Raw genomic sequence first — 13,708 nt, 5'->3', positions numbered from 1 at the left:
AAAATGTATTTTTAGAATACATTTTACCTATTTATTTTTGCTTTTTATTATATTGTGGCAACTAGAAAATTCAAAATAACATACATGGCTGGCTTGTATTTGTGCAAGCCACAAATTATATTTCTATTGGAGATGCTATTCTAGATATCATTAGTTAGTTTTAGACATTGACAATATCTTTTCTGGCTCTGTCCTCCATCTTAAGTTTGTGTATGGTGTCTCATCAAATCTATCCATTTCTCACCAGGCCACCACCTTAGACAACAACAATATCTATGTAAATGGCCCCCTGAAGTTGGGCAGTGAATAACATATGCAGCCATACATAGCCCTGATTTTTGCCTGGTGGATTGTATTTTGTGCATCTTGTTTAATAAGTTCTTCCCCACAGCTAGATCACAAAATTGTCCTTGTATTATTTTTATAATTAAAAAAGAGAAAAACAGGATGGTGTGCCATAGAAGAAAGTGGTTTATAAGGTCAAAAAATGCAGATTTTAGCCAAAAAAGATGACTATAGGGAAAAATCATTTATGCTGGATTTTATTATTTTTGACAGCAACGCTATCTTTCTAATTATGTTTTGGTTAGGCAAATGTTAAAATTTGCATTCCAAAGAGCACATTAACAGATGGTAAAGAAGACAGGCCTCAAGCATGCTGAGTGACAGGCTGACTCCAGTTTCTAGTCTAAATATTCGCTGAGATTAGTTTTCACAATAAATAAATAACCTTCATGTAGATAAGAAAGACCTGGCAGTAATTGCAAAGATCATAAGAGAATGTTTAGATTTCTACTTATATTATTCTGAAACATGCTTTTTCAAATATCACTTGCTTACTCTGGAAAGTCATCCAGTCTCCATTCCCTATCAAATCCAAACTGCTCAAATCTGTCAGTGGAGACACCCATAAACTGGGCCCATCCAGGTTTGTGTGTCTCATTTTCCCAACAAACTATACATTCTACACAGATAGGTATCATGTCTAACATTAATACTTCTTCATCGACATCTTGAGAGATGTCATCGTTTAAAATTTTCTAAATTACTTGAGTAAAATGCTCTGTGCTTAGCATGAAATGGCTAACATTTATTTGAACAACAGTTTTCACCTTGAAGTAACTCACCTGACCTCATACAAAGAAAAATACCAATGACAGAAGCAAGTAGAAAATAACATGTTCAAAATGAGATATCAAATGATAAGGTATTTAAAAGTTGAGGTCAACCTCAGAACTGCTAATATGCCCATTACAACCACAAAAATATAGGTTTGCAGTAATAAGTATTGTAGTCTTCTTCAAACCCTTTAATTCAAGAAAGAAGTTGAAAGGTTATAAAAAGTCAAAGGTAATGAGACCAACTCACCTCAGACCAAGTGCAGGATGTTTAGAGATTGAAGTCATTTATTCCTGATTAATACTGGGAATTCCAACTCACTTTAAGTATTAACACTTATCAGAATTTAAAACAGTTAATTCCAAATTAAAAGCTGACCTTTCTTTTTACTCAGCCTCTAACTATAGGCTTCATTATAACTGTGTGAATGTATAATTTTCATTTTAAAAAGTGTGTAATACTTGTGGTACAAGTCTGGGCATTACATTAAGAAAACCAAATGTTTTTGATATCTTTTATGACAGTTATAACTTCAGTGTCTACTGGAAAAATTTGCAAAGGCAAGAATTTGTCTTTCAACATTATATTTGACATACAATAGAAATGTATTTCCCAAGGCAAAATTGTACATACTTCACAAAATTCAGCTGTTATTGTTCCCAAGCTCAATTCTTCTCTGTGTCCACTCCTCCATCTAGATTTATTTTCCTTCTTGTTGAAGTACATTCTTTGGTAGTTCTTTCAAGTATCTATGGATAATAAACTGTCTGTATATTTGCAAAGGTATTTTACCTTTACTCTTCAGTGATAATCACAATATAGAGTTTTATTTTGACAGCTATTAAAGATGGAATTATACATTCACACACTCATAATGAAACATCAGCACATTGAAGATATTATTCTACTGTTTTCTGGCATTTATTCTTGCTAATGAGAAATCCAATTGTCTTTCCTCTCTGGTTAACCTTCTGTTAGTTTTAGAATATTTTTTCCTTTTCTGTTGTTCTCCCATTTCATTAAAAGTATCTAGACGTTAATTTAGTTTTTTAATCCAGCTCGAACACAAATGTGCTCTTTATGTATTTTATATTTTTTGCCTGAGAGTTTCTCTTTAGCTAGAGTTATAAATTCTACGGTGTTCCATGAATATCTGGGTAATAGAAGCCTCCCTATGGGATGGTTTCGTTGTTACTTATGCCTGAGCCCTGTGGGTTTTTGCAAATCTTGATGTTTGTTTCTTGGTTTTAGACAGCTGATATTTAGGATAACCCCCACTCAGAGGTGGTTCCCTAAGACCTCTATTGCTTGTAGGTCATCCTGTTTTCATCTATGTAGAGTTGGCTCACCTTTGCAGCAACTCTTGGCCTTTGGGTTTTCCTGGTCCCCATTCTTAGACAGTGTAGTAATTTTGCCGCTCCCCGCAGGCACCAGGCAAGGGCAGCAGCCTCAGCTCCCAGCCCTAGATTTATTTACCCTACCCCAAAGACACAGATCAATTTGGTTCCTCCTATGGGCAGCAAAGCTTCAACTCCTTCTCCCTTTTATATCTATGCATTTCTGGATAATTTTTTTTTCTTGATTTTTGAGCTTGGGTACATATTTCTTAAATTATTATTATTACTTTTAGTCCAACATTCTGTGTGTAGAGTGGGGTAAAAAGGATTCTGCTTAGCCATTTGGACTAGATCATTTCACATTACCTTCTGTTTTTGTTTTTGTTTTTGTTACTTTGATATAGATGATCTTAAGAAAGCAGAGAGTAGATCCAATAACAGATGTTAACTGTGGCTTTCTATCTGTTTGTCTTTCCATACTGGGAAGTTCTTAGCAATTAGAGCCATCAAAACAAAATTGGAAATTTTTTCTTTATTCAGAACAGGTAACTTTAGGACACAATAAAATCTAAAGACATCCTATCAAAAGTGACAGCTATATCATAGTAGAAGCATTAGCTTGGCATTTATAGATTGGGTTCAAGTAGAAAATTGGTCTAAAGATCAAAACTTTCTGAGATCATTTGGAATAAAAGCTAATCCTCACATTGAAATTAATGCAATGAATAATGGCCTTTTGTTGAAGCACTGATGAGGTCACGTCTAGTCCAAGCAGAAGCCTGTCAATCTCATATTGTGGTCTACGTTTAATCGGGCCTTTGTTTTCAAGTTCACAAACACTAGAAATTCAATCTAAGATTTACACATTGCTAACTCTAACGTCATTAATTTACATGTTTAAAGTTGCATCTGCTGGTCCGTAGGGCGTGAGGACTTTTAGGTCTGCATAAAGTTCATCAAAATTTTCTCAACAATATTTATGGTTTTTTGTTTATTTATTTATTCATTTATTGATTGATTGAGACAGGGTCTCACTCTGTCACCCAGGCTAGAGTGCAGTGGTGCAATTTCAACTCACCGCAACCTCCACCTCCCGGGTTCAAGTGATTCTCCTACCTCAGTCTCCTGAGTAGCTAGGATTACAGGCATGTGCCACCACACCTGGCTAATTTTTGTATTTTTTTTTTAGTAGAGACAGGGTTTCACCATGTTGGCCAGGCTGGTCTCTAACTCCTGGCCTCAAGTGATCAGCCCTCCTTGACCTCCCAAAGTGCTCAGATTACAGGCGTGAGCCACCGCACCCGGCCTCAACAATATTTGGTATGTATCGAAAACATGTAAACTAAGAAAGCTTTGAGGGCATAATTATATATTCTTAAAATTAGGGAAAAAAATCAACACATGAGATTACAGTGAAATCCATACTCAAATACTGCTGATAAATTGTTACAATCCTTTTGGAAAGTAATATGGCAACATAGGTGGCAAAAACCACAATGTTTTTCTTGAAACCATAAGACCACTTCTAGGAGTTTATGCTATAGAACTAATTCAACAGAAGATTAAAACTATGTACATGAAGTTATTCATATGCAAGACTGAAAAATCAGAAACAAGTTAAATGTCTTTGTAAGTTACAATCTTTTAAGTTTTCAATTACCTTAACTAATGGTGGCTTATTGAGAGATAAAATGGATTATGAAGACTGACACATAGTTTCAGAACTAGAATCTCTTAAGGTATAAGACATTTTGTTGCATTGTCATCATCAAAGTAATATTAACTTCTCAATCCCTCTTCAGGTACTCTGCTTTTAAAGAGACTTGGATATTCTTTAACTCTGCTTCCACTATTCCTACTACTACCAAACTATTTCCCTTATGTCTCAACTTCAAATGTCTTCAAAAAGAGTACCTGATTATTTGGGGCATTTACTATGCAATATTGAGGGGTCTTTGTGGGGCAGAGCTTGCCCACAAGACTATCATAGATCTCTGACCACGGTCCAATGTCCACAGCCCTGATTCAATTAGCAGTACCAAAGATAGTAAGGTGACACAGTACATTTTTTTCTGTCTTCAGATTACCTGATTTTTGCAATCTGAAAGATAAAATAAAAGGTTTTTAAAATGAATATTACTTAGTTATACACTTAATACAAGTTGTCCTTAATTGTCCATTCTTTTGATAAAAACATGACCATACTCTGTTCAGCATGATTCATATTTGCAGACAGATTTCTAAAATTAGGAAAGGTCATTGCCCAGCAAAGAGATACTTCATTATGTAACCATTTCTGAGATCCTATGATAAGAAAATATAGTGCACTCATTTCTCATTTCCTGCACCTTAATAAATCTGTTCCTGTTATTTTTTCCTAAAACTATAGCTGTAGAAAAACATAAATACTTATCAAATAGGCAGAGAAAGTGCTGAGAGATTTACTCATACATGTTTTTATGTATGAACATAACAAAAAAATGTCTAGAAAACAGTTGCCCATGTTATACATGAACAATATAAAATGAAGCTTTATGAAAAACATAAGCATTAACAAGATAAAAGAAAACACAGCAACTATGCAAATAAACTAAGCAAAGAAAGCAGCAGTAAGGAAAGGAGGATGGCACACCAAATACTATCTAAACATAACGCAGAGAATAGAAAAATGTAAGAGCTGTTTGTGTTAGCATGTTTGTGATAAAATAAAACTTATTACAAAATGATAAAATAACATAATAAAAGGTGTAAAAGAGAGATTGCATGGCCGGGCATGGTGGCTCATGCCTGTAATCCCAGCACTTTGGGAGGCCGAGGTGGGCAGATCACCTGAGGTCAGGAGTTTGTGACCAGCCTGACCAACATGGAGAAACCCCGTCTCTACTGAAAACACAAAATTAGCCGGGCGTGGTGGCGCATGCCTGTAATCCCAGCTACTAGGCAGGCGGAGGCAGGAGAATCACTTGAACCTGGGAGGCAGAGGTTGCGGTGAACCGAGATCGCGCCATTGCACTCCAGCCTGGGCAACAAGAGCAAAACTCCGTCTCAAAAAAAATTAAAAATAAAAATAAGTAAAATAAGAGATTGCAGAATCTAGGAAACAAAACTATATTAATTAGGAGCCAGAAACCATACTACTTACTTTAACAGAAAGAGTTCAAGAACTGCTAACTAGGTAATCAAGAACTGACAAGGGAAAAATAAAACACTAAGATTATAGATAGATATACAGATTATAGACAGATTATAAAAAGGAGCTTCTATCCCTGGGGCTTGAGGAATAAAGGGAAAGGGCTAGAATAATTAAAACTTAGAAGCTTGGAGGAGAAGCCCCAAAAAACTGAGTACCAGATCTCTGAAAAGAACGTGCTGCTTAGCTGGTGCTATGGTCTTTTTGCTCAGAGAAGGGCCTCCATGGAATTACGACCGAAATCTCTAAGGAAGTGGTGCTGACCAGCTGATATTAGGTATTTGAGGGGGTGTGATGAGGTTAGTTCTGCAAGTATTAAGCAAACTGTGACTGTAACCTGGACTGTATAGCTGCTCTTGCTGCTACTGGATCAAACTTACTCAGCCAGAGTTAAAAATGAGGCTGGGGTACTGCTATAAAGAGGAGGAATCCAACAGGAAAGAAGGAAGTCCATCCTCCCTCCTCCAGCCTTTCACTCTCTCTCTCTGATATTCCCTATTGGAAACACCTCAGAGAGCAACTGGCAAAGCAGAAATGTGGTTTGCATAGTCCCAGCTCCAGCATCATAAAACAACATTAGGAAAGGGTGGATGTGGCACTGAGAGATTATATTTAATAACTGGCCAAAGGACCAAAACAATGCTATTACAGAATTAATGAACAAATCTGGAACAGCAAAAATCAAAACAAAAAAAGCAACACAAAAAAGCAGATCTAAGGACAAGAGAGAAAGAAAGAAAGGAAAGAAGGAAGGAAGATCACTGCTACCAGTGATCCAACTCACACAGTTTTCGTTAAGGCAACTTGATTCTAACACTAAATTGTTTGAACTTCTTTTCACTGTTTTCTTTGACAGTGGCCTCTCCTGTCATGCTGGTGGACACAATAGCTAGCAGAATAGCCATAGTTATGACCTGGCCCTGAATAGCCAAAATAGGCCGTATTGGACATCAGAAACTTAGAATCAACCTCTGTTATCAATGGAGATACAGAAAAAAGTAAAACATGTGGTCTCTGAAAATAAACTATGTAGTGCTTAGCAAATGTAACATTCTGCATTGTCAGTGATTAATTTTATTGATACCTTGGAATATATTGCAAAAATTTTTCTGGCCAGGCGTGGTGGCTCACACCTGTAGTCCCAGCACTTTGGAGGCCGAGGCGGGTGGATCACCTGAGGTCAACAGTTTAAGACCAGCCTGGCCAACATGGCAAAACCCCATCTCTACTAAAAATACAAAATTAGCTGGGCATGGTGGCAGGTGCCTCTAATCCCAGCTACTCAGGAGGCTGAGGCAGGAGAGCCGCTTGAACTCGGGAGGCGGAGGTTGCAGTGAGCTGAAATTGCTCCATTGCACTCCAGCCTGGGAGACAGAGCAAGACCCTGTCTAAAAAAAAAAAAAAAAAAATTATTCTGTGTTTTTTGCCATTATTCTAATATAAAACTGTTCTCTTTTTTTCCTACAATGTGATTTGCACCATTTATTACTATCTAAATGACATCTCCTTCTTATTCTGTGTAACGTGTGTATCTTCCCAAACAATCAATAAGCAGGCAAGAGTTTCTTTTAGGAGTGTGTGTGTGGGGGGGGGGTGGGTATTTTTAAGACTTGGGAGTTTTTGACATCATTCCTTGTGTTCAGGCTCAAAACTGAACTTCACTGGAGTATATAAACCATTAGAGTTAAGAGAAAACTTTATTGTTTCATCCTAAAAACTTTTCCTAGTACGGAATCTATTGAGTGTTGGGATCTGCTTTCTCAACAGTTCAGAAGAATACCAAAACAGAAATCATAATTTTCATATTTGATTGTTCTTTTACCAGTGAAATCTAAGTAATTCTTGGAATTCATACAGATCCTATAGGCATCGCCCTTGAAAGAAACAGATGTAAATCAATTTTATTAATTTTTTTCACCTTAAAGTTCTTCTATGGCAAAGCTGTTTTAAGCTGGGTATCTTGACAGCAGAATATTTGCACCAAAAAGTCATCACACTCAAACATGCAGTCGCATATTAGCAAGTGAAAATTTGAAGCGAAAAGGAAAGCTAGTAAGAGAAGAAAATGGGAGTTAGAGAAGAAAAGAGGAAGAAATACATAAATAGTTTAAACAACTTCTCCCACCAGTATTACCAGACAAAGACACCAATTCTGCTGTGAACTGCTTTACTACCTAGCTGCAGAGCTCCTTGAAGCATAGAAAGGCAGCCAAGTGAGCCTGCCCTATCTGCCCCCAGGCCTTGGAGGGTAGAGTTACAACCCAGATTACCTAAGCACCATCAACCTTACAGCCTCAGGGTAAAGAGAAAACAAACACACCTAAAACCACTGCCCACTCCTTTCTTCTGGCAAGCTTTCTCTTCCTTGTCCTTTCCTGTTCCTCTGTTCTTTCTAGAAAGAACTTCTGGAAACGTCTCTGGCCCTTAGAGTTATGGGTGTTGGCAAGCATAAGTATGCAGCATTTTATGGGTCCTTCTCTCTAAATTCGCAAGTGGGCAGGGATTCATGCTACTGGGACTGTCTCTCAAAGTTGTACCATCGACAAAGGATAGACACTGGCATAATAGTGAACTGTTGATTTTTGTTTTGTTTTGTTTGTTTGTTTTTGAGACGGCATCTCACTCTTGCCCTGGCTGGAGTGCAATGGCATGATCCCGGCTCACTGCAAGCTCCACCTCCCAGGTTCGAGCGATTCTCCTGTCTCAGCCTCCCGAGTAGCTGGGATTACAGGCGTGCGCAACCACGCCTGGCTAATTTTTGTATTTTTAGTAGAGATGGTGTTTCACCATGTTGGCCAGGCTGGTCTCAAACTCCTGACCTCAAGTGATCCACCAGCCTCGGCCTCTCAAAGTGCTGGGATTACAGGCGTGAGCCCACTGTGCTTGGCTGTGAACTGTTGATTTTTCTGACAGCTCCCAGACCACCTGAAGGTGTATTTGATTACTCATGGTCTGAGGGTCACCATTTCAGAACTACTCTCTTATCTTTATTCCTTTATTAGAGGAATTTACTTTCATGTTCTAGTCTAGTTTGAGAGCTCCTTAAAGGCCAGGCTATGAGAAAGCTACTTCCAGAGAACTCATAATCTTTTATATTATATACCAAATCCATGAGCTACTCAGTGGACATTTGTTAGTTATTGGACAAAGTCCAAAAAATAAAAATAAAAATAATTTTAGTATTCTGAATGATGTATTTTTAAAGTTTTAACAAGAAACAGAAAGTGTTTAAAATGTGGACACAGGAAAACCATATGGTGGTTACTAAAAAAATTAAACATAGAATTACCATATAACCTAGTAATTCTACTTCTGAGTATTTACCCAAAAGAACTGTTGGCAAGTTTGGCAAAATGGTTATTGACTAAAAAATTAAAAAAGAATTAAAAGCAGGGACACAAACAGATATTTGCACATCAATGTTTATAGCAGCATTATTCACAATAGCAAAAAGGTGGAAGCAAACCAAGTCACCATTAACAGATGAATGGATAAATAATGTGATATATACATACAATGGAATATTATCAAGCTTTAAAAAGACATGAAATTCTAACATATGCAACAATATGGATGAATCTTGAAGACATTTTGTTAAGTGAAATAAGCCAGACATAAAAGGACAAATATTATATGATTCCACTCATGTGAGGTACCTAAAGTAGTCAAATTCATAGACAAAAAGTACAGCTGGGCACTGTGGCTTCACCTGTAATCCCAACACTTTGGGAGGTGGAGGGGGTAGGATCTCTGGAGCCCAGAAGTTTGAGACCAGCCTGGACAACATAGCAAGATCCTTCACTAAAAAAATAAAATAAGAAAATAGCCAGGTGTGATGGCACACACCTATAGTCCCAGCTACTCAGGAGGCTGAGGCAGGAGGATCCCTTCAGCCCATGATCTTGAGGCTGCAGTGAGCTATGATTCCCACCACTGCACTCCAGCCCCAGCCTGAGCAACAGAGAGGGACCCTGTCTCTGAAAATAAAAAAAATAAAAAAGCAGAATGGTATTTGCCAGAGGCTGGGGGGTAGGGAGAATGGGGAGTTATCATTTAATGAGTATGAAGTTTCAGTTTTGGAAGATGAAAATTTTCTGGAGATGGATGGTGGTAATTGTTACATGACAACGTTAATGTACTTAATATCACTGAATTATACACTTAGAATAGTTAAAATAGTAAACTTTTATGCTATATATATTTTACCACAATTTCTTTTAAAAAAGAAATAAACCTTTAAAGAATATTGGCCAGTAGAAAGTATTTTATCTAATATTATTTTACCTCTTCATTTGTATCTTTGAACTATGAATAATCCATTTCCTTGTGTTCAGTGGTTCTCAATGGGTGGTCCAGGGACCGCCCCCCATCTCAACTCCCAGAAGTCTCCAATACCTTTTCAGGAAGCCTTTAAAGTAAAACTAATTTCATTATAACATAATACTATAATATAATCCTATGTTATTTCCCTTTTTTAAAACTTCAATTCTCTCAAAAGAACATTAGAGTTTTGCTGAGGTCATGTGACATGTGATATCATAAAAGACAGAATGCGACTACAGCTAAGAGAATTCAGCTGTCTTCTATTAAGCCAAGTATGAAAGAGATTTGCAAAAATGTGAAACAATGCCACTCTTCTCATGAAATGTTTTTGTTTGGGGAAATGTAGTTATTTTTCATAAAACATGTTATTTATATTAACATGTAATGATATATTATTATTGTTTTAAATGAATTAATACATAGTTTTTAAATTTCTGGATTTAAATTTTTTAACTTTTCTCTTTTTATAGGATTTAGAAGTTACAAAGAGCAGGCTGGGTAACATATTTAGAGCACTGCCTTATACAATTTTCTGGATTCTTTAATACAATAGCATAGGGAAAATGTGGTTTATGTAGCCAAGCATTGCTTAGATGGGTATAAAAAGGATATTGACTTAAAATTTGCTGGCTCACATTATCGTGTTGATAAGGTACTACAGCAAAAGTACCTCATCAACACAAGGCTGATTTGAGGCTCTTTCAACATGATTGAGTTAAAAGATTCCAAAAGAAAAGAAATGAACAATGTAATTTGCTATTACTGCTCCTACTGTTGTTACCTCAGGTAAGTAGACAGACATGAACAGGGCAGGAGAGGGCTCCCCGCACCATACCCCCAACCAGGAATGTCAGGCAACCATCAGGTAATGGTCAGGCGGTTAACTGTCTATCTAAAATTATTGGTTGCAGCCAGCGCCAGGGAAAGGCAGTCTCCCTCCAGATAGGAAAAACCTGAAACTGGTGATCAGTAGCTTCTCAAGAGTTGGTGGAGTGGGCTCAGACATGCGCACTAATAAGCGAAATGGCAGAGTTTAACTGGTGTATGACCTCCTAGGGACATGCGGCTCCTAAGGGAAGAACACCTCAAGTGAGCGTGCCTACAGTTCCAGTAAACACGCTGCACATGCTTACCTCCCAAGTGCTAGCAGGCCACTGCCCATGCAGACAGCCAACCCCAAGGGAAGAAGGGAGAAAGTGTGTCTGGAATTGGTGGGTTCTTGGTCTCACTGACTTCAAGAATGAAGCCACGGATCCTTGCTGTGAGCGTTAACAGTTCTTAAAAGCGGCGTATCCGGAGTTTGTTTCTTCCTCCCAGTGGGTTCGTGGTCTCGCTGGCTCAGGAGTGAAGCTGCGGACCTTGGCGGTGAGTGTTACAGCTCATAAAAGCAGTGTGGACCCAAACAGTGAGCAGCAGCAAGGTTTACTGCAAAGAGCGAAAGAACAAAGCTTCCACAGTGTCTAACGGGACCCCAGTGGGTTGCCACTGCTGTCTCGGGCAGCCTGATTTTATTCTCTTATCTGGCCCACCCACATCCTGCTGATTGGTCCATTTTACAGAAAGCCGAGTGGTCTGTTTTGACAGGGTGCTGATTGGTGCGTTTACAATCCCTGAGCTAGACACAAAGGTTCTCCACTTCCCCACTAGATTAGCTAGATACGGAGTGTTGAAACAAAGGTTCTCCAAGTCCCCACCAGAGTAGCTAGATACAGAGTGTGGATTGGTGCATTCACAAACCCTGAGCTAGACACAGGGTGCTGATTGGTTTGTTTACAAACCTTGAGCTAGATACAGAGTGCCGATTCGTGTATTTACAATCCCTTAGCTAGGCATAAAGGTTCTCCAAGTCCCCACCAGTCAGGAGCCCAGCTGGCTTCACCCAGTGGATCCCGCATCGGGGCCACAGGTGGAGCTACCTGCCAGTCCCGCGCCGTGCACCTGCACTCCTCAGCCCTTGGGTGGTTGATGGGACTGGGCGCCGTGGAGCAGGGGGCGGCACTCGTCAGGGAGGCTCGGGCGGCACAGGAGCCCACGGAGGGTGGGGGAGGCTCAGGCATGGCGGGCTGCAGGTCCTGAGCCTGGCCCCGTGGGGAGGCAGCTAAGGCCCAGCGAGAAATCGAGTGCAGCGCTGGTGGGCCGGCACTGCTGGGGGACCCAGCACACCCCCTGGCAGCCGCTGGCCCAGGTGCTAAGCCCCTCATTGCCCAGGGACTGCAGGGCCGGCCGGTCGCTCCGAGTGTGGGGCCTGCCGAGCCCACACCCACCCGGAACTCGTGCTGGCCCGCAAACACCGCGTGCAGCCCTGGTTCCCACCGGCGCCTCTCCCTCCACACCTCCCGGCAAGCTGAGGGAGCCAGCTCCGGCCTCGGCCAGCCCAGGAAGGGGCTCCCACAGTGCAGCGGCGGGCTGAAGGGCTCCTCAAGTGCCGCCAAAGTGGGAGCCCAGGCAGAGGAGGCGCCGAGAGCGAGCGAGGGCTGTGAGGGCTGCCAGCACACTGTCACCTCTCAAAAGGACGCAAGACCCCAGAAGTATGCCAACATATAAAGCCCCAAGTCAAAAGGTCAAACTGCGCACTTGTCTTTCAAGTTGCCTGCTTGGCCCTCTTCCAAGTGTACTTTACTTTCTTTTCATTCCTGCTCTAAAGCTTTTTTTTTTTTTTTCCTGACTCTTTTTGCCTAGGCTGGAGAGCAATGGCACACTCTCAGCTCACTGCAACCTTGACCCCCCGGGTTCAAGTGATTCTCCTGCCTTAGCCTCCTGAGTAGCTGGGATTACAGGCACCGTCTACCACGCCTGGCTAATTTTGTATTTTTAGTAGAGACAGGGTTTCACCATGTTGCCCAGGCTAGTCTCAAACTCCTGACCTCAGGTGATCTGCTTGCCTTGGCCTCCCAAAGTGCTGGGATTACAGGTGTGAGCCACCGCATCCGGCCTCTAAAGCTTTATAATAAACTTTTTCACTCCTGCTCTAAAACTTGCTTCAGTCTCTTCTGTCTTATGCCCCTCAGTCGAATTCTTTTTCTGAGGAGGTAGGAATTAAAGTTGCTGCAGACCCATAGAGATTTGCCACTGGTAACATATTTTGGTGCTGTGTGAGTCGAATAACTTTCACTGCTAACACTATTATACTTTTTTTAAAAACTTCCACTTTAGGTTGGTGGTACATGTGAGGTTTTGTTACATAGGTAAACACATGTCATGGGGTTTGTTGTACATATTATTTCCTCACCCAGGATCAAGCCCAGTACCCAATAGTTATCTTGTCTGCTCTTCTCCCTCTTCCCATCCACCCTTCTCAAGAAGACCCCACTGTGTTGTTTCCTTCTTTGTATTCATAAATTCTTATCATTTAGCTCCCACTTGTAAGTGAGAACATGCGGTAGTTGGTTGTCTGTTCCTGCGTTAGTTTGCTAAGGATAATAGCCTCCAGCTCCATCCATGTTCCTGCAAAAGACATGATCTCGTTCTTTTTTATGGCTGTATCCATTTAAATTTCTAATATGGTAAATAACGATAGTTACAGCCCACATAAGGAAAAGCTCTTTAAGGTCCTCTGTGTGTATAGGGGTTCTGAAACCAAAAAGTTTAAAAACTCCTGGTTCAGTTTATAGGGTGATCAGACTAAGCCTATTAAGATGCTAGCAAACTGACATTTTTATCTTAGAATTCTATCCATTACCTCAAGTTAATCAAGGATTAGCCAACCTCTTCTAAATTCAGACAACCCAAAATTGTCTGT

At 40.0% G+C, this 13,708-nt stretch overlaps 1 long non-coding RNA gene across 2 annotated transcripts in view; it reads right to left on the bottom strand.

Annotated features, from left to right (window-relative positions):
• The window catches only part of LOC129526966 (uncharacterized), a 51,979-nt gene extending 41,840 nt beyond the window's left edge, over window positions 1–10,139 (bottom strand). For both annotated transcript variants that reach the window (XR_008671790.2, XR_008671789.2), the window contains exons 1-2: window positions 9,931–10,139; window positions 7,565–7,695 (exon numbers count right to left, since the gene is read on the bottom strand). This is a non-coding gene — a long non-coding RNA (uncharacterized lncRNA). The remainder of the gene's footprint in view (window positions 1–7,564; window positions 7,696–9,930) is intronic.
• Window positions 10,140–13,708: the final 3,569 nt, after the last annotated feature.

Source organism: Gorilla gorilla, chromosome 16, assembly GCF_029281585.2.
Source record: "Gorilla gorilla gorilla isolate KB3781 chromosome 16, NHGRI_mGorGor1-v2.1_pri, whole genome shotgun sequence".
NCBI lineage: Eukaryota > Metazoa > Chordata > Mammalia > Primates > Hominidae > Gorilla > Gorilla gorilla.
This window is presented reverse-complemented; position numbering and strand designations above follow the sequence as displayed.